Source organism: Budorcas taxicolor, chromosome 23 (assembly GCF_023091745.1).
Source record: "Budorcas taxicolor isolate Tak-1 chromosome 23, Takin1.1, whole genome shotgun sequence".
NCBI classification, from domain to species: Eukaryota; Metazoa; Chordata; class Mammalia; order Artiodactyla; family Bovidae; genus Budorcas; species Budorcas taxicolor.
Genome location: NC_068932.1, coordinates 26,720,651 through 26,743,092, shown reverse-complemented (window position 1 = coordinate 26,743,092; position 22,442 = coordinate 26,720,651).

The following is a 22,442-nucleotide window of genomic DNA, read 5'->3' as shown; positions in this document are numbered from 1 at the left end:
TGGGCCTTCCATTCTATTCCATCAGTCCATGTGTATGTTATTATGCCAATATCATACTGTTGTGATTACTGTCATTTTGGTTGACTGTATATATGTGGGTCTATTTCTGGGCCTTCCATTCTATTCCATCAGTCCATGTGTATGTTATTATGCCAATATCATACTGTTGTGATTACTGTCATTTTGGTTGCATAGTTTGAAATTAGGAAAATATGTGTGATGCCTCCAGTTTTATTCTTCTGACTCAAGAGTGCTTTAGCTACTAGGGATCTTTTGTGGTTCTATATAAATTTTAGGCTTGGCTTTGCTATTTCTGTGAAAAAATATCATTGGAATTTCAATAGAGATTGCATTGAATCTGTAGATTGCTTTAGGTAGTATGGGCATTTTAATAACTTTTTTCAGTTCATGAATGGGGTTATTTTTCATTTATTTTGTATCTTTCAATTTCTTTAATCAATGTTTTATCATTTTCAATAAACATATCTTTCACTGCTGGCAATATTATTTACCCATTTTAAAATAAATTCTTAGATATTTAGAGTTTCTAAGGTCAATAGGAACTTTGGTCTAGTTGAAGGAGAAAGCAGACAGAATAGGCTCCATCTTGGGCCAGACTGTGGACTCTGAGCTATATGCCCATTATCTATGGAAATGACTTACCAACTGGAAAACCAGACCCCCCACCCGCCTGCTGGGTGGAAGAGCCCCTGGGCTCATACCTAGACTCTCCAATGCCTAAAAGAACACCCTAATTATCTGTGTAACTGAATAGAATCATAAATTCTATTATGCTTATTGGGGTATGGCCACAGACCTATTGATAATTGTCCACTGTTAATTACCTAGGCTTAAGGCATACGACAACAGAGAAGGCAAAGGCAACCCACTCCAGTACTCTTGCCTGGGAAATCCCATGGGCGGAGGAGCCTGGTAGGCTGCAGTCTCTGGGGTCGCGAAGAGTCGGATACGACTAAGCTACTTCACTTTCACTTTTCACTTTCATGCATTGGAGAAGGAAATGGCAACCCACTCCAGTGTTCTTGCCTGGAGAATCCCAGGGATGGGGCCTGGTGGGCTGCCGTCTATGGGGTTGCACAGAGTCGGACACGACTGAAGCGACTTACCAGTAGCAGCAACGTGTACAAATCACGGGTTTAAGGAATACGAATCATGGGTTAACTTTGATTGTATCTTTCTTTTCCTTTGTTCAGACTAGTTTCAGAGAATTTGGGGAGGTGGGTTTGAGCACGTACACTTAGGGTATATAAGGTTTTCACAAAAACTGGTCGGTCTCCTTGGCTAAAAGGAGACTCTACCTTGGGCCCGCTGGTATAATAAACTGCACTCCACTATCTGCATTGTCCTTCTAAGTGAGTTCATTTCCCGGAACGTGTGGCTACTACATAGTCATTGTAACATTTAATTTGTAGTGACCTTCTGTCAAGTACAGAATATCTGGTCCTGAGGTCCAGGACATAGAAACTGCCTTAGTATGCTCTTAGTCAAATAAAAGACACAGAAAAGCTCACAGATACCTGAGGCTGATCAGTAAACTGTGAGAGACGTACACAGGAGGCATTGGGGAAGGATATGTGGCCTAACTTTAGGGATGTGGGGAGGGTCAGGAATTATAAAAGAAATGGCATTGAGGTGCATATGTCTTTTCAAAGCACTATTTACAATAGTCAAGACAAGGAAGCAACCCATAAAGTGACCATGAACAGGAGGTTGAATTAATAAGATGTGGTGTATATAATATATACAATGAAATATTACTCAGCCATATGAAAAGTAAAATTCTGCCATTTGAAGCAACATGAATGAACCTAGAGACCTTTATGTAGTTCAAGTAGAGACATCATAGCTTATCCTAGTGATGCTGCAATATGGAATGTCTACCAGCACAGCACAGTCTATAGGTTAAAGAAACCTATTCTAAATAAAGGCAGCAGAGGGTGGTGGTTAGGGAGTTAGAATGTGGATTCAGGTGTCCAGGATTAAGTCTGAGCCCTGCCACATTTTGTCTGTGTGACCTTTGGTAAATGATTTGATGTCTTTAAGCCTTGATATATATATATATATATATATATATATATACACACACATATATGTTTTAGATTATCAGTTCAGTTCAGTCACTCAGTCGTGTCCAACTCTTTGCAACCCTATGAACCACAGCACACCAGGCTTCCCTATCCATCACCAACTGCTGGAGTCTACCCAAACACATGTCCATTGAGTCGGTGATGCCTTCCAGCCATCTCATCCTCTGTCGTCCCCTTCTCCTCCTGCCCTCAATCTTTCCCAGCATCAGGGTCTTTTCAAATGAATCAGCTCTTTGCATCAGGTGGCCAAAATATTGGAGTTTCAGCTTCAACGTCAGTCCTTCCAATGAATACCCAGGACTGATCTCCTTTAGGTTGGACTGGTTGGATCTCCTTGCAGTCCAAGGGACTCTCAAGAGTCTTCTCCAACACCATAGTTCAAAAGCATCATTTCTTTTGTGCTCAGCTTTCTTTATAGTTCAACTCTCACATCCATTCATGACTGCTGGAAAAACCATAGCCTTGACTAGATGGACTTTTGTTGACAAAGTAATGTCTCTGCTTTTTAATATGTAGATTATAATAAATCTACTTCTCAACAGTACTGAGAATCAAATGAAGCTATACACTATAATGTGTTGAATTATGCCCCCTAGCCTCACTCTCCAAAAGTATATTGAAGACTTAACCCTCTCAGAATGTATCACCTTAGTGTTAGTTGCATATTCATGTCTGACTCTTTGCAACCCCTTAGACTGTAGCTCTCCAGGCTCCTCTATCCATGGAATTCTCCAGGCAAGAATACTGGAGTGGGTTGCCATTCCCATCTCCAGGGGATCTTTCAGACTCAAGGATCAAATCCATGTCTCCTGAATTGCAGGCAGATTCTTTACCAACTGAGTTGCCTGGGAAGTCCCATATATGTATAGCTTATTTCTGGAAGAATAATGAAGAAATTGGTTATAATGTTTCCTCTGTGGAAAGCATCTAGGGTACTATAGACCATATGAATAGTCACATTTTACTGTGTTCCTGTTTATTCCATTTGAAACTATCATTTGGATATATTTTTAAATTAAAATTGAAATTAAGAAAGAAAAACATGAGCATGAGAATAGCTTCTGTCTGATCGGTTGAAAGACTAAGATATAGGCATATGTTATCATTGTGCCTGGCCATTAAAAAGCCCTCCAAAATATCATGATTATTACCACAGTTTCTCTTGAGAATCCCCAGAGGATTGGTCCCAGGACCTCTGGTGGGTACTGATATTCAGGAATGCTCAAGTCCCTTATGTAAAATAGCATAATATTTGCAGGTAATATAAACACATTCTCACATATACTTTAAATTATGTCTAAATCACTGAAAATACCTCATATAATACAAATGCTATATAAATAGTTATCAGCAAGTGGTAAATTCAAGTTTTGTTTCGGGGAACTTTCTAGAAAATTTTTTTTCTTTTTTTTTAAATATTTTTGATCCATGGTTTGTTGAATTCGGTTCTGCCAGAGTACCCATTTTCATGTGATCAGGTTAGAAAGAGCTCAGAGAATTTGGTCTCTGGGTGCTCCTAAGACTCTCCACCAACAGAAGGTTTCTTAGCTCCAAGGTTTACTGAATGTCTCCTGTGTGGAGTTAAGATCTCATTTCATGTTTGGGTAAAAGTTTTCAATATAAGGGAGAAATCCCAAAAGAGAAATTCATGCTTTGGAGCAAAGACTTTACAAGTGAATTTTTGTCCTCTAAACTAGAATGTCAAAAGAAGGCAGATTCCCTAAAGACTTGGTTATTGCCATTAGCAACTGTCTAGCAAAACCAGAATCATTAAGGATAGTTTGAAAATGTTTAATTTATGCACTGCACAAAATTCTATTTTTTTTCCTCATGTTAAATTTGAATAGAAAAATTAGAGTCTTAAAGGGCAATCTTTAGCCAGGAGCTAACTTAGGCTGGACTCATCTTGTTCCTTCTCAGATACCCTTTATGTATGGATTTATTCTAGGAGCAACTGTGAGTCAAACTATATCCCACTTAATTTCAGCAGACAGGAGATAGGAAACCTGTTTTGTTTTCTTCCGCTGTACCTAGCTAAACACAAGGTTCCCTTTAATTGGTGATTCGTGGGTAAACAACTAGACTACCACCCATTAGTGGCTGAGCTTGTGACTCTGAGGCTATTCGTTGGAAATGAGTTGAGAAATTTGCTATCCGTTGAAAACTTGCTCTCATAATATCATCTAACATAATGACCTGCAAAAACAAACAAAAACTCAACACTGGGAAAAATATTTTGTTTTTATTAAACGCCTATGCTGTATACAGTTAAATGTGCTGCTGCAGTAGATATGGGTATGGCCTTGACATCCACTTAACTTTGATGGGAAAATCTCTCTCCATCTTGACAAGACAGCATACTCTTAAGAGCACAAGCAGACTATGGAAAAGTAATAATTCTAAGTTTATTTCCTTGGTGCCTTGGGTTCTTCTTTCATTATGCTCTCGTTTTTAGTTGGTTAATTGTATTTTCCAAGCCTTCACATTGCATGGCAAATAGGAAACCCACTTTAGTGTAAAAGCATCCATCAATTGTTATTGGTGAAACACTCAAGTTATTAGTTACCTTGGAACCAGAGCAAAGAATAATGGGTTTGGTTTTTCACTTTAGTTGCTTTCGGAAGTATATGCTGTCACAAGATCACTATTAGATTTTATTTTCTCAAGGTTGTACAACTAAGATAATATGAACTCTTTCTCAGATAAGTCTGTCTATGTCCTTAAGTGTCAACTAGAAAGTTAAATTCAAGCTTCTAAAATTGTAGCTTCAGGCTTGTAGTTCATTGCTCCTCTCACAATCATATTTTCATGCGTTTATTCTCGCATGCATGTTTGTTTTTAACCAACATTTAGTTAGGGGTCAGCTGAGAAATGGGAGGGAAAAATAGGAATGACAATGCAAAACCTGATAGGAAGACTATTTGATTTAGGAAACAGACAAATAAACAGATGATTCTGAACATTGCCTAAATGGTAAATAAAGATGTTCTAGGAAGGCAGAGGAGGGGCACTTAATCTAGACGGGGATGTGGTGAGGAATAAGTGAATATTTCCAGGGAAAACTGACATCTGAATAGAGTTGCAAAAGATAGCTGGATGTTGCCTACATAAAGAGTAATTCAAATTTACTGTTTTTGAAGCTCAGTTACTTCTTGCTACTTACAAGGATATGGTAAAATTAAAATCCAGTGGAAAAACTTATAAGAGAAAAAGATCTATTTATGTAAAAAAAAAAACAACAACAAAAAACAGTGAGCCTGGAGTACTTGATAGAGGAGAATCTGTAATGAGACTCTGACTGGGAAGGAAAGATGAGAGAAATACTCTTGAGTTTTAACTTCCCCTTGGGCATAAGGATTAACTTTTATTGACCTGAAGAATCACTTGGGACACTGTAATGATTTCTGGATTCTCTCCTCCATGAATTCTGATTTAGCAGGTGTGGGGGAGGCTCAGATATATGCATTTGTAGGAAACCACCCAGGCAGGTACCAGTTTCTCTCCCCTGAAATTTTGTTCCCATCACCATATCCTTTGCTCTCCGTCTACTAACACACCCATGAGAGGCTGGCATTTTGAAAAGAATTTTTGTGAAAACCAAGCAACAGCAGAAAAGGTATTAAAAAAAATAGAGACTCATACAACTAGTTAAGCTTATGCAGCTAAAGGACCTGCTGCTACTGTAAGGACAATCTAGGCTTCAGATTTAGAACAGCTTTACGAGACCTTTCTGGGAATTCTTTCCCTTCGAGTAAAATTCCCTGGGAGACATCTCGCATCTTATTTCCTGAACCTAAAAGTCTGTCAGTTGTTCACTGTACCTCTAACTCATTTGAGCATAAACATTTATTTACTTTTACCTTCATTGCCCACCTGGAGTCCTTCAGCTGCGTTTGTTTTTCCTGTTCAAAGGAATGCCCTCATCTTTGTGCTGTGCTGTGCTAAATCACTTCAGTCGTGTCCGACTCTTTGCTACCCTATGGACTGTAGCCCTCCAGTCTCCTCTATCCATGGGTTCTCCAGGGAAGAATATTGGAGTAGGTTGCCATGCCTTCTTCCAGGGGATCTTCCCAACCCAGGGACTGAACCTATATCTCTCATGTCTTCTGCCTTGATAGGTGGATTCTTTACCACCAGCGCCACCACCCTCCTCCTTAGCTGAGTATAAAGATGTATTAATAACTTGAATCAGCTGACACTCTATCCCCTCTACCCAGTGAGGGGCCTTTGTGTAATCATTTCTAATGATAGTGGTACAGGTTAGAGAGACCTTCACTGTGAAGTGATGCCTATGACATTGCCCTTGCACATATACCAAACCAAGCAAATGCATACTGCATAACCGATTTTGTTGAATAAGAGAAGAATAAGAGAAGTCATTGTGAATGATTCAGGGGCACTTGTGTCTCAGAACACTGATATCCTGTTATCTAGGAAGACAAATGTGATTTCTTAACCCAGATCTTTTATTTGACATCAGGAAAAGTGACTTTGTCAAGGTGCTATTTCATAAACTCATTGAAATAAGAAGTTACCTGAAGTTATTATCTTCCTGTGATCACTTCAGAAATGATTGATTGATGAGGGCTTACTGGAATGGTAACTAGGCTACTCTCTTTGAGAAATCACAAGTGTCAAAGTGAAATAGTAATTTGGAAATACATTCATCCCACAACATTTTAGGAGTGCTGTGCCATAAGATTTAGAGATAGAGGAGTAAAAATGTTGTCCACTAAGAGCTTATAAGTGAACCTTCACATGAGGTAGCAGTAACCACATGATATAGCAAAATCACACTTGATTTGAAAAAAAAAAAAAAAGCTGCATTTCTACTGCTGCATATAAACTAGTAGACCTTTAGACTAAGTCTCAGGCACAAAATGAGGATGTTTCTCCAAAGTGAGTGGGCCTAGAGAAGTAAGTAATTCGGTGATGTCAGTTCTGAACTGAATATGAAAGTCTGGGTTGTGCTGAAAAGTCCCCAACTGTCTGACCAAGCACAGAGACCCAGGCAGGGAGATTTGTAATTTTGATTTGGTTCAGAATCTTCAAGACAACGCACACTTTTATATTTGAAAATTTGGATCTCTGATATGGACAATGCAATAGGGGAAAAGCCTACTACAGAGCTGTGTGCCAGCTTGTCTCTTTCATTTTTCCTTTGATGTCTCTGAGACTGTGTTCCAAAGATGAATCAGATGGGTGCATTCTCCTGAGAAGGCTGCTCAATGAGGAGGATACAATAACCTTTGAAAAAAGAAAGATGAAATGCTGATGAGCCAACACAGGAATTAACATTTAAATATTGCCTCTGTACCAGCTCACAATATTGGTAACAACAACGGTAATTATCATCGTATTTCAGAAAGCTGTTAGTCTCAGAGTGGGTGTGGAAAGTCAAACAGGAGAATGAACTTCCTCTTTCTGACTGACAATTTGGAGGCAATTCTTTATTACCCTAGATTTATAGAAGAAAATCTTCTTGAAAAATCTTAAGCAAAGTCCAAAAATATAAATTCTGTTAAAATAGAAAGCAAACCTAATTCAGAATATTTAGCTACTGCAAAATTATTCTTCTTGGCTCCATAAATGCACACTAAAAACATTAAAAAGTTATTTTAAAAAGCAAAATAAAAATACATTGTAAATCTATTCATCAGTATGAAATGTTAATATATGCTCAAAAGTAATTCAACATATTTTACTGAGGATGTTTTTGTGTAGATACTGAAAAGAGTAATAGGTCTAACAAGCATTGGCAAGACAGATATGACCCCTGCCCTCTTGAAACTTACATCCATTGACCTCAGATCTTTTCACATCTCCAACCTCTAGTTTATTCCATAGTCAATCTCATCAGTCTCAAGTCTTTAATATTAAGTATAAACTACTGTCTCCCAAAATATCTTTAGTCTGAACCTGTCTTTAGGACTTCAGATTCATGCATCTAACTCCCTGATCGACACCTTTATTGAGATAATGATTGGGTATGTAAAATTAACTCTGTCAAAGAACTTCTGTTCTTTTCTCATGAGCCGTGTCTCTGTCAATCCATTTTCCTCTTCTTTTCTTCAGCCACAAAATGCTAACTTCATTCTTCTGGTTGATCTTGCTGAAAAGCCTATGGTCATCTGTGACCATTTATTCATACTCTCTCTCACCCTTTTTCTCTCATGAATTTACTTATATCCAATCTAAAACATATACTATAATGATAAACCTGAACTATAGTCCATCCTAAAGGAGATCAGTCCTGAGTGTTCATTGGAAGGACTGAGGCTGAAGCTGAAACTCCAATAATTTGGCCACCTGATGCAAAGAGCTGACTCATTTGAAAAGACCCTGATGCTGGGGAAGATTGAGTGCAGGAGGAAAAGGGGATGACAGAGGATGAGATGGTTGGATGGCATTACTCACTCAATGGACATGGGTTTGGGTGGACTCTGGGAGTTGGTGATGGACAAGGAGGCCTGGGGAGCTGTGGTTCATGGGGTCGCAGAGAGTTGGACACGACTGAGCTACTGAACTAAACTGATATTCCCGATTCTGTGGTTTCTAAATATTATTTCTATTCTTACACAGTCCATGGAATTCTCCAGGCCAGAATACTGGGTGGGTAGCTATTCCCTTCTCCAGGGGATCTTCCCAACCCAGGATCAAACCCAGGTCTCGCACATTGCAGGTGAGTTCTTTACCAGCTGCGCCACCAGGGAAGCCTATTATACTGTGCTAAGTGACCACATTTCCTTACCTGGAATATTGAAATCACTACCAGTTGGTCTCACTTTCCAATGTTGAGCATTATTGCATATTTTCTATAGAGCAACCAGATGGGATATTTAGAAAATGTTAATTCTTTATACTTCCTGCTGAAAACCCTTTAGTGATTATCTACTTCGTTCTACGTTAAAAAAAAAAAAAAGCTACAATCATAATATACTTGGCCTGCTCACATCCCCCTCCAACTCTGTAATATCATTTTGCTTGTTATCTACACCCTTCCATTATAAGCACATTTTCTCGCCTAGAATTTTTTTTTCTTTTGCATTTGGTCTTCATTTGATGCATATGTTCTTCCCCCACAAACACTTGCATACTACTTCTTTAATTTTATTTAACTCTTTTAAATTTCACTTTGTCAGAGTGGCCTTCCTTGACCCAACTCTGAAGAACAGAGCATTCACCCTCCATGCTCTGCTTTAACAAAAAATTTTTTTAGTATTTCTCATACTTCTAACCATCTGTAATTATTATAATAGTCTCTATTATTCCAAGATTCCATACTTATAAATTCTTGTACTTGCTAAAGCATGTTTGTGACCCCATAATCAATGATTGCAGCACTTTCTTGGCTATTCACAGACAAGTGCTAAGTGGTGAAAAAGTCCAAAGCAGACATTGCTTGCTGAGGTTGAAAAGGTGCTGCTTTGCCCTCTTCCTTCAGCTCTTATACAACATACATGTGTCCTTGGTGCAATCTGTTAGGCACATTTTTGTCATTTTTAAATTTTTGTTATTGATTTTGTTGTGTAAGCCAGCTTAAGTGTGTCTTAGTGTTCCTAAGTACATCCTAAAGGAGATCGGTCCTGGGTAGTCATTGGAGGGACTGATGTTGAAGCTGAAACTCCAATACTTTGGCCACCTGATGTGAAGAGCTGACTCATTTGAACAGACCCTGATGCTGGGAAAGATTGAAGGTGGGAAGAGAAGGGGACAACAGAGGATGAGATAGTTCGATGGCATCACCGACACAGTGGACATGAGTTTGGGTGGACTCTGGGAGTTGGTGATGGACAGGGAGGCCTGGCGTACTGTGGTTCATGGGGTCGCAAAGAGTCGGACATGACTGAGCAACTGAACTGAACTGAAGTATGAGAAACCTGTGATGTGCCTTACAGAAGAAATAGATAAGCTTTGTTCAGGCATGAATTAAAGTATTGCTGGTCTTGAATTCAGTGTTAATGAATTTGTAATATATGTTAAATAAGATATATTTAAACATACAAACATATATAAAGCAAGGTTATGTATTATTTGTTTGATGAAAATGTTGTGACCAGAGGCTTGCAGGTACCTAATCCCTGTTTCCCTTAGAATCAGTGGTTCAGTATTCACTAGCTCAGTGTTTGTGGTGACTTTATAAAATATAGCTACTGCAAAAAAGAATTGAGAGATAATAATCAATGAAAATTGATGGTATTTTTTCAATTTCTTTATTTCTAGAACAAAACATAAATTTATGAGAACAAGAACTTTGTTTTCACTTTTATATAGCCAATGCTCAGAATAGTGCCTGACACAAAATAGGTGCTCACTAAATATTTAATGATGTAATGAAAGGAAGAAAGATAATTCTATTGTGAGAGAAACTCAATATGTTGATATGTGAGAAATCCGATAAGCGAGTAAACACACACACACACATAATGAGACAGTCTCTGAAGGTGCTAAGTAGGGTGATGAGAGTAATTGACAGGCGAGGCTGTGCTCATTTGACCTGAGACCTAAAAGGGAAGAATAAGTGAGCCATGAGAAGCTTATCGTAGGCAGAGAGAATAAGAAGGGAAGACACCCAGAGAAAGGTATGGCAGCAGAGTATTAATAATAAAATGAGGACACTGTGAACAATAGAAGAATGGTGCAGATAAGAGAGAAGTTAGTTGAGGCTAGAGCAGAAAAGCATTCTTTCAGATAGTCTAAGAGAATCCATACTCCTTTGAAAGACTTTATTGTTCAGTTTCTAAGTCTGACTTGAGACCTCATGGTCTACAGCATGCCAGGTTTCCCTGTCCTTCGCTATCTCCCAGAGTTTGCTCAAACTGATGTTCATTGAGTCGATGATGCCATCCTACCATCTTATCCTCTTTCACCCCATGCCCTGCGCTCAATCTTTCCCAGCATCAGGGTCTTTCCCAATGATCTGGCTCTAGGCATCAGGTGGCCAAAGTATTGGAGCTTTAGCATGAGTCTTTCCAGTGAATATTCAGAACTGGTTTCCTTTAGGATTGACTGGTTTGATCTCCTTGTTCTCCAAACATATCTCAAGAGTCTTATCCAGCACCAGTTTCAAAGCATCAGTTCTTCAGTGCTAAAACTTCTTTATGGTCCGACTCTGACATGCATACATGATTACTGAAAAAAACATAGCTTTGAGTATACAGACCTCTGTCAGCAAAGTGATGTCTGTACTTTTTAATATGCTGTGTATATTTGTCATAGCTTTCCTTCCAAGGAAGCATCTTTCAGTTCAGTTCAGTCTCTCAGTCATGTCCAGCTCTTTGCAACCCCATGGACTGCAGCACATCAGGCCTCCCTGACCATCACAAACTCCAAGACTTTGCTGAAACTCATGTCTATTGAGTCGGTGTGCCATCCAACCATCTCATTCTCTCTCATCTCCTTCTCCTTCTGCTTTCAATCTTTCCTAGCATCAGGGTATTCCAAATAAGTCAGTAGTTCTTCGCATCAGGTGGCCAAAGTTTTGGAGTTTCAGCTTCAACATCAGCCCTTCCAATGAATATTCAGGACTGATTTCTTTTGGGATGGACTGGTTGGATCTCCTTGCAGTCCAAGGGACTCTCAGGGTTTTCTCCAACACCACAGTCCGAAAGTATCAATTCTTCAGTGCTAAGCTTTCTTTATAGTCCAACTCTCACATCCACACATGACCACTGGAAAAATGATAACTTTGAATAGATGGATCATTGTTGGCAAAGTAATGTCTCTGCCTTTTAATATGATGTCTAGGTTGATCATTGGAGAAGGCAATGGCAACCCAATCCAGTATTCTTGCCTGGAGAATCCCATGGACAGAAGAGCCCGGTAGGCTGTAGTCCATGGGGTCGCTAAGAGTCAAACACAACTGAGTGACTTCACTTTCAATTTTCACTTTCATGCATTGGAGAAGGAAATAGCAACCCACTCCAGTGTTCTTGCCTGGAGAATCCCAGGGATGGAGGAGCCTGGTGGGCTGCCGTCTATGGGGTCTCACAGAGTCGGACACTACTGAAGCGACTTAGTAGTAGTAGTAGTAGGTTGGTCATAACTTTTCTTCAAAAGAGTAAGTGTCTTTTAATTTCATGGCTGCAGTCACCATCTGCAGTGATTTTGGAGCCCCCCAAAATAAAGTCTGCCACTGTTTCCATTGTTTCCCCATCTATTTGCAGTGGTGGGACCAAATGCCATGATCTTCATTTTCTGAGTGTTGAGCTTTAAGCCAACTTTTTCACTCTGCTCTTTCACTTTCATCAAGAGGCTCTTTAGTTCTTTACTTTCAGCCATAATGGTGGTGTCATCTGTATATCTGAGGTTATTTATATTTCTCTTGGCAATTTTGATTCCAGCTTTTGCTTCATCCAGGCCAGCATTTCACATGATGTACTCTGCATATAAGTTAAATAAGCAGGGTGACAATATACAGCCTTGATGTACTCCTTTCCTGATGTGGAACCAGTCTGTTGTTCCATGTCCAGTTCTAACTGTTGCTTCCTGACCTGCATATAGATATCTCAGGAGGAAGGTAAGGTGGTCTGGTATTCCCAGCTCTTGAGGAATTTCCAAAGTTCATAGTGATACACATAGTCAAAGGCTTTGGCATCGTCAATAAAGCAGAAATAGATGTTTTTCTGGAACTCTCTTGCTTTTTCAATGATCCAACAGATGTTGACAATTTGATCTCTGGTTCCTCTGCCTTTTCTATATCCAGCTTGAACATATGGAAGTTCACAGTTCACCTATTGCTGAAGCCTTGCTTGGAGAATTTTGAGCATTACTTTACTAGCATGTGAGATGAGTGCAATTGTGTGGTAGTTTGAGCATTCTTTGGCACTGCCTTTCTTTGGGATTGAAATGAAAACTGACCTTTTCCAGTCCTTTGGCCACTGCTGAGTTTTCCAAATTTGCTGGCATATTGAGTGCAGCACTTTCACAGTATCATCTTTTAGGATTTGAAATAGCTCAACTGGAATTCTGTCATCTCCACTAGCTTTGTTTGTAATGATGCTTCCTAAGGCCCACTTGACTTCGCATTCCAGCATGTCTGACTCTCAGTGAGTGATCACACCATCATGATTATCTGGGTCATGAAGATCTTTTTTGTACAGTTCTTCTGTGTATTCTTGCCACCTCGTCTTAATATCTTCTGCTTCTTTTAGGTCCCTCCCATTTCTGTCCTTTATTGAGCCCATTTTTTGCTTGAAATGTTCCCTTGGTATCTCTAATTTTCTTGAAGAGATCTCTAGTCTTTCCCATTCTGTTGTTTTACTCTATTTGTTTGCACTGATCACTGAGAAGGCTTTCTTATCTCTCCTTGCTATTCTTTGGAACTCTGCATTCCAATAGGTATATCTTTCCTTTTCTCCTTTGCCTTTAGCTTCTCTTCTTTTCACAGCTATTTGTAAGGCCTGCTTAGACAGCCATTTTGCTTTTTTGCATTCCTTTTTCTTGGGGATGGTCTTGATCCCTGTCTCCTGTACAGTGTCACCAACCTCTGTCCATAGTTCATCAGTCAATCTGTCTATCTTTTCTAATCCCTTAAATCTATTTCTCACTTCCACTGTATAATTGTAAGGGATTTGATTTAGGTCATACCTGATGGTCTAGTGGTTTTCCATACTGTCTTCAATTTACGTCTGAATTTGACAATATGAAGTTCATGATTTGAGCCACAGTCAGCTCCCGGTCTTATTTTTGCTGACTGTATAGAGCATGTCCATCTTTGGCTGCAAAGAATGTAATCAGTCTGGTTTTGGTGTTGACCATCTAGTGATGTCCATGTGTAGAGTCTTCTCTTGTGTTTTTGGAAGAGGGTATTTGCTATGACCAGTGCATTCTCTTCGCAGAACTCTATTAGCTTTTGCCCTGCTTCATTCTGTGCTCTGAGACCAAATTTGCCTGTTATTCTAGGTGTTTCTTGACTTCCTGCTTTTGCATTCCACTCCCCTGTAATGAAAAGGACATCTTTTGGGGGTGTTATTTTTAGAAGGTCTTGTAGGTCTTCATAGAACCATTCAATTTCAGCTTCTTCGGCATTATTGATAGGGGCATAGATTTGGATTACCGTGGTATTGAATGGTTTGCCTTGGAAACTAACAGAGATCATCCTGCCATTTTTGAGATTGCATCCAAGTACTGCATTTCAGACTCTTTGACTATGATGGCTACTCCATTTTTTCTAAGGGATTCTTGCCCACTATAGCAGATATTATGGTCATCTGAATTAAATTCACCCATTCCAGTCCATTTTAATTTGCTGATTCCTGAAACATTGCCCTTCACTCTTGCCATCTCCTGTTTGACCACTTCCAATTTGCCTTGATTCATGGACCTAACATCCCAGGTTCCTATGCAATATTGTTCTTTACAGCATCGGACCTTGCTTCTATCACCAGTCACATCCACAGCTTGGTGTTGTTTTTGCTTTAGCTCCATCTCTTCATTCTTTCTGGAGTTATTTCTCCACTAATCTCCAGTAGCATATTGGTCCCCTACTGACCTGGGGTGTTCATCTTTCAGGGTCCTATCTTTTTGCCTTTTCATATTGTTCATGGGGTTCTCAAGGCAAGAATACTGAAGTAGTTTGCCATTCTCTTCTCCAGATGACCAAAATTTGTCATAACTCTCCATGACCATGATCCATCCATCGTGGGTGGGCCTACATGGCATGGCTCATAGTTTCATTGAGTTAGATAAGTCTGACAGCTTTTTACCAGATGACATACCAGACAGCTTTTCTGAGATGGGGTTATAGTTGCTTCCAGGAGGTATACAGGCTCCCATGAGGCTGCTAGTCTGAGTTCTTACAATAGAAATGCAGAATCTATACTGGAATTTGCAGTGGAGAGCATGTATTAAAACAATACCTTTGACCAAAGAACTGTTCCCCTTTGGGAAAGGTCCTCTTCTTCAAACAATTGTTCAAATTTGGAAAAAAACAAAGAGACAAACTGGAGTGAAAGGAAATGCTTTTCTGGTCAGAATGATACATCATGTGAAGTTTGGTGACCTAGAAATGAGGGACTGGCAAATGTTGTAATCAGATTTTCAGTTTTATTAAGGATAATATTTTTAAAAATTCTAGACAGGGCTCAGCATTTAGAGTGTGCTGGGTTATTGATAGTTTTGAAGTGTGTATGTAAGAAAAACTTTATCTCCAATAATATACTTCTCTAGGTATCTCTATTAAAAATTATTTAGGAATAAAAGAGTTTGAAGTTTTGTTTGGATAGCTGGTTGTTGTTACTGTTGATACAGTCTCTAGGCTGAAAAGAATCTCAGAGATGATCCTGCTCACCTCATTACTACTATAGAAGTTACTAGTGTTAGGAATGTCTAAAAAGTTTAACTTCCATGAAGAAAATCTGATTTCTAGTGGCCTCTAAGATCACTGTGTTGAGATGGATGCTGGTGTGGAACCTGGACTCAAAGGGTACTGTGATCAACTACTCTAGGTTTATGAGGGGGTACCTATGTAATGTGCCAAAATTTTGCCATGCTTAAAATAAGCTGTTCTGAAAAAATAGCCTGTGCTGGTGCATTAACATATATAAAAATGAGCACAGGAATAGTATCAGAGAGATCTGGCTTCAAATCTTGTCGCACAAATTCTAACATCATGTGCTTTAAAAACTACATAAGCATCACTACTTATCTCTTTCCAAGGAGGGTAATAATGTCTATCTTTCATGTGAATTAAATAAAACATTGAATAGAAGTGCATAGCATATGGCTGAAACTTGGTAAATATTCAGTTCAGTCTCTCAGTCGTGTCCAACTCTTTACGATCCCATGAATCGCAGAACGCCAGGGCTCCCTGTCCATCACCAACTCCCGGAGTTCTCTCAGACTCACAGCCATCGAGTCCGTGAAGCCATCCAGCCATCTCATCCTCTGTCGTCCCATTCGCCTCCTGCCCCCAATCCCTCCCAGCATCAGAGTCTTTTCCAATGAGTCAGCTCTTCGTATGAGGTAGCCAAAGTACTGGAGTTTCAGCTTTAGCATCATTCCTTCCAAAGAACACCCAGGGCTGATCTCCTTCAGAATGGATTGGTTGGATATCCTTGCAGTCCAAGGGACTCTCAAGAGTCTTCTCCAACACCACAGTTCAAAAGCATCAATTCTTCGGCACTCAGCCTTCTTCACAGTCCAACTCTCACATCCATACATGACCACAGGAAAAACCATAGCCTTGACTAGATGGACCTTTGTTGGCAAAGTAATGTCTCTGCTTTTGAATATGCTATCTAGGTTGGTCATAACTTTTCTTCCAAGGAGTAAGCGTTAATTTCATGGCTGCAGTCACCGTCTGCAGTGATTTTGGAGCCCCCCAAAATAAAGTCTGATACTGTTTCCACTGTTTCTCCATCTATTTCCCATGAAGTGATGTGACCAGATGCCATGATCTTCGTTTTCTGAATGTTGAGCTTTAAGCCAACTTTTTCACTCTTCTCTTTCACTTTCATCAATAGGCTTTTTAGCTCCTCTTCACTTTCTGCCATAAGGGTGGTGTCATCTGCATATCTGAGGTTATTGATATTTCTCCCGGCAATCTTGATTCCAGCTTGTGTTTCTCCCAGTCCAGCGTTTCTCATGATATACTCTGCATATAAGTTAACTAAGCAGGGTGACAATATACAGCCTTGACGTACTCCTTTTCCTATTTGGAACCAGTCTGTTGTTCCCTGTCCAGTTCTAACTGTTGCTTCCTGACCTGCATACAGATTTCTCAAGAGGCAGGTAAATATTAGCTTTCTTTAAATTTTCCTTTCCTGCTATCACTAGGGAAGGGATTTGTTGCAAGGGCTCAATGGTCATTTTTAGCATGATAATCCCTTTATGGACCTTTCTTAGAATTTGAGATACACTTCTAAAGTTATCTTCCTTCATGGATTAGCATTCCATCCTTCTCTTACTCTCCCCATTCAATTTATATAATGTCTGTTGATTATCTTCCACCACACCTCTCTTTAGTGTTGAAATCAGGAGATACCTGGCTTCCCTGGTGGCTCAGAGGTAAAGAATCTGCCTGTAATGCAGGCGATCTAGGTTGGATCCTTGGGTTGGGAAGATCCTCTGGAGAAGGGCAATACAACCCACTCTAGTATTCTTGCCTGGAGAATCCCATGTACAGAGGAGCCTGGCGGGCTGCAGTCCATGGTGTTGCAGAGTCAGACATGACTGCATGACTAAGCACACACACACAGGAGACATTCAGGGATGGCCCTTCACTTTGTATCATTCTTGTCCCATCCATACACCTCTAACAGCTCTCCTACTAAGAAACCCTCAATTTTCTTTTTAAATTAAAAAAGAACAACCTGATAAGTATAAAATAGCCAAAATAATTTCTTTCTCTCAGACATATCTGTACTTTGCAATGGTTTTTCTGTGAGAAATTTTGTTAAAACAAAGCTTGGGATCTTCTTGACCCAGGGATTGAACCATGGTCTCCCACATTTTAGGCAGATTCTTTACTGTCTGATCCACCGGGGAAATCCAAAACAAAGATTAAATGTAATTATTTTAGGTGTTAGGAAAGAAACCATATGTACTATTAATCTGGGGGTAGACCTTACTGATCTTACACTGTCATTCAACACTTTTTAAAATTAATTTCATCTTTTAGCATGTTTCATTTCTGTGTACAGGTAAAGACCAAGCACTCTATAATTCTAAAAAGGAAACTGTGCCCTTTGTAACTATTAAGAAATAGAGAAAATTGGCAAGACATGGATTCTGTTTTGTATTTACCCAGTGGGTATCACAAAACTTAAATGGTAAGAATTATGGAAGTACTAACACCTAGAAGATCACCTTTAGCAGCAAAAATGATGGGAAAAGGCTTCAAGGTAAAGTGTGCATTGGGAATTTGCCTTGATGAATGGAGAAATCTAAGTAGATGTGGGTTAAGTTAGAAGGGAAATAATTTTATAGATAAAGTGGTAATTTATGAAAATGTGCCAGATATGTTCAGGAAATGATACTGTGGCTGGATTTAGGTTATATGTATGTATAGGATAGACATGGGTCAGACTACAGAGATATTTAAAAGTTAGGTGTCAGTGTTGATGGATTAAAAATAATAGAGAATCATTAATTAATTTTTAAGAAAGAAGAGTTTAGAGAACAGTGTTTCATGAAGGAAAAAAACTAGGAAAAAAAAAAAAGAACTGCTTGGCATTGTCATTGCATACAAATGCCGTGGAGCTGGGAAAAATAGATTAGAAATATACCTTAAGGGGCTAGTATTAGGGTAAGAAAAGAGCATGTAGGCCCTGAGTTACAACAGTGAGGGTTGGAATATAAATGTAAGTTACATTGGGATTTGTACATAAGATTTGTAAATTATGTTTATTTGCATAAATAATTTAGATCTATACTTGCATGTTAAATTAAGTCTTGGAATGGATGTGCATGGACAGTTTACTCGGATGTAGAATGACCACATTAGAAGTGCATTGAGTGCTAAGTCTATTCAGCCATATCCAACTCTTTGTGAGCCTATGGACTGTAGCCTACCAGGCTTCTCTGTCCATGGGATTCTCCAGGCAAGAATACTGGAGTGGGTTGCCATGCCCTCCTCCAGGGGATCTTCCTAACCCAAAGATCAAACCCGTGTCTCTTGTATCTCCTTCATTGTCAGGTGGGTTCTTTACCACTAGCCCCACCTGGGAAGCCCAGAAACACGTTACTGTTAACAAATAAAACAACAACAAAACTTGTTGACATTTAATATTTTCAACGTGGTTGAATTGTGAATAAAAAAAAAATTGCTTCCCATATCTGAAATAGTACATTAAATTTATGTTTCAGAGAAGGAGTGAAAAAAGCCATCAGTCAGCTATGTAAAATATGCATGTCAACAGAGTGTACACTGGGTGCCATTTTATCACATCTTCTCTACATGTTTTTTGGTCAAGTGAAATGATTTATCAGCCTGCACTAAATTGCCAATTCTCAGATAATGTATACCTCCAGCTCAGATCATTTGAAAGGATTTATCTTTTGTGGAACACTACTCACAAAGTGGCATTGTTTTTCTTCTCTGACTTTGCTTGCAGAGGAGACATTAAATACACAAAACTATTGATTTTCTTGTTTCACAAAGGCTTTCAAAGCTCTTAACTTGACCTTCTCCAACCAAGGGTAACCATTTTACATTTGTCAGTGATCACATGCAGTTTCAGAATATTTCACTCCAGCTGACTATGTTTTCTCTTGCCTTCTTTGGATGATGAGGACTCGAGATTGAACTGAAAGCAGAAAGGAGAACATGATAAACAGTATCAGATATCTAGAACTAGTATTTAAAGATTTTTTACTATGTTGAATCTTCAAAACTGTGAACACAGTATATGCTTTTATTTTGATCTTCTTTGATTTATTTTATCAGAGTTTTGTAGATTTTAGATTAAAATTGTACATATTGTCCCAGATTTATAACAAAATATTTTATTGTAAAGCTATAATTTTTGAACAGGTATTATTTATTAAATATAAATATACAATCATGAATTCATAATATGTAGAGGTGTGGTTGATTTTGTATGTTGACTTTGTAACTTTTGACCTTGATAATCTCACTTAATAGAGAAATTTCTTTTGGGTAGATTTATTGGGATTTTTCTAGGTAAGCAAAACTGTCATTTGTGAATAGGGACACATTTCTTCCTTTCCAATTTGTACTGGCTTTAGAAAAGGCAGAAGAATGAGAGATCAAATGACCAACATCTGCTGGATCATCAAAAAAGCAAGAGAATTCCAGAAGAACATTTCTTTCTGCTTTATTGACTATGCCAAAGCCTTTGACTGTGTGGATCACAATAAACTGTGGAAAATTCTCCAAAAGATGGGAATACCAGACCACCTGACCTGCCTTTCGAGAAACCTATATGCAGGTCAGAAAGCAACAGTTAGAACTGGACATGGAACAACAGACTGGTTCCAAATAGGAAAAGGAGCATGTCAAGGCTGTATATTGTCACCCTGCTTGTTTAACTTATATGCAGAAAACATCATGAGAAATGCTGGGCTGGAAGAAGCATAAGCTGGAATCAAGATTGCCAGGAGAAATATGAATAACCTCAGATATGCAGATGACACCACCCTTATGGCAGAAAGTGAAGAGGAACTGAAAAGCCTCTTGATGAAAGTGAAAGAGAAGAGTGAAAAAGTTGGCTTAAAGCTCAACACTCAGAAAACGAAGATCATGGCATCTGGTCCCATCATTTCATGGCAAATAAATGGGGAAACAGTGGCTGACTTTATTTTCTGGGCTCCAAAATCACTGCAGATGGTAACTGCAGCCATGAAATTAAAAGACGCTTACTCTTTGGAAGGAAAGTTATGACCAATCTAGACAGCATATTAAAAAGCAGAGACATTACTTTGTCAACAAAGGTCCGTCTAGTCAAAGCTATGGTTTTTCCGGTGGTCATGTATGGATGAGAAAGTTGGACTATAAAGAAAGCTGAGTGCCGAAGAATTGATGCTTTTGAACTGTGGTGTTGGAGAAGACTCTTGAGAGTCCCTTGGACTGCAAGGAGATCCAACCAGTCCATCCTAAAGGAGGTCAGTCCTGGGTGTTCACTGGAAGGACTGACGTTGAAGCTGAAACTCCAATATTTTGGCCCCCTGATGCAACGAGCTGACTCATTTGAAAAGACCCTGATGCTGGGAAAGATTGAAGGCAGGACGAGAAGGGGATGACAAAGGGATGAGATGGTTGGATAGTATCACTGACTCAATGGACATGGGTTTGGGCAGACTCTGACAGTTGGTGATGGACAGGGAGGCCTGGTGTGCTGCGGTTCATGGGTTTGCAAAGTGTTGGACATGACTGAATGACTGAACTGAACTGAACTGAACTTTTTGTTAATTTACATTAAACAATACAATATTGATACAATATTGTGCATAGCTTTATTTTTCTTGACTTATTAAGCTATTAATAGAATTTCTCATATAAATTTGGTTAGGAATAGTGAGAGGAGATGTTCTTGCCTTGTTACTGATAATAACAATTAAAAAAAACCAGTAAGAATCAAGTATATTAGCAGTAGGTTTAATTTTTACATAGATGTCCTTTATCATTTCTTTAGGAATTTTATTTATAGTTTGCTGAAAATTTTTATTACAAACAGATACTGAATTTTGTTAAGTGCTTTTTATAAATCAGGTGAGAATCATGTGGTTTTTCTCTTTTAGATCATTAATAAGATGAATTACATTGAATTTTTTTACAGATGTTCAACAAATCTTGCATTTTTGGATAAACCCTTTTTGGTTGATATGTATTACTATTCATATATGGTGTTAAATTTGATTCACTTAAAGGTTTGATTAAGAACTTGGCATATATTTCTATTAAATGCATTATCATGTAGTTTTCCTCTACTGTTTTGTCTGGTTTAAATCATTAATTATGGCCTCTTTGTATGAGTAGGGAATGGTTCCTTGTTTTAGATTTCTGGAAGAGTTTATATAGAATAGATGTGATTTCTTCTTTAGTGAATGGTAGAATTTGCCAGTGAAACAACCTGGCCTGAATATTTCTATTTCAGAGATTTTAACTCTGAATTCAGTATATTTAGTAATTTAAGTTTTATTCAGTTATCTAATTTATCTTCTTTGAGTTAGGGCAATTTGCTTTTTCAAGGCATTGGATCCAAATTGTCAACTATATATACAGAGTTATTGTAGTATTCCCTCAGTATGGTTTTAATACTTACAAGATTTGTAGCAACAGCCACACTTTCAAACCTTATAAAATTAGGTTTGATATTTTCCCTGGGTCTCTCTTGTTTGAGGTTTACCAATTTTATTGATCTCTTCAAGGATCTCTATTTTTCAATTTTCAATTTCACTAGTTTCTACTATTTATTGTTTATTTTCTTCTGCTTGCTTTGGGTTTATTTTGGTTTTATTTTCTTGTTCTTATTTCTCAATGTGGAATGTTAGACTTTTCTTTCAAAACAGTTTTTTATTCCCCTAGCTTTATTGGTATATAGTCAGCAAAAAGAAATTGTATATATTTAAGTTGTACAATCTAATACTTCGATATATGTATACATTGTGAAATCATCATAATTAAACTAGTTAATATACTCATAACCTCAAACAGTTGCATTTTGTGTGTGTTGAACACTTAAGACTTACTTTCTTGTCAAATTTCATTTATACAGTTCATTATTAACCATGGTCAACATGCTGGACGCTAGTATCGTAGAACTCCATCTTGTGTAAGTGAAACTTTGCCCCCCTTGGCTTAAATCTCCCCATTTCCCACATCTCTTTACTTTATTGATATAAATTTCTCCCGTGGGCTGCTTTAGCAGC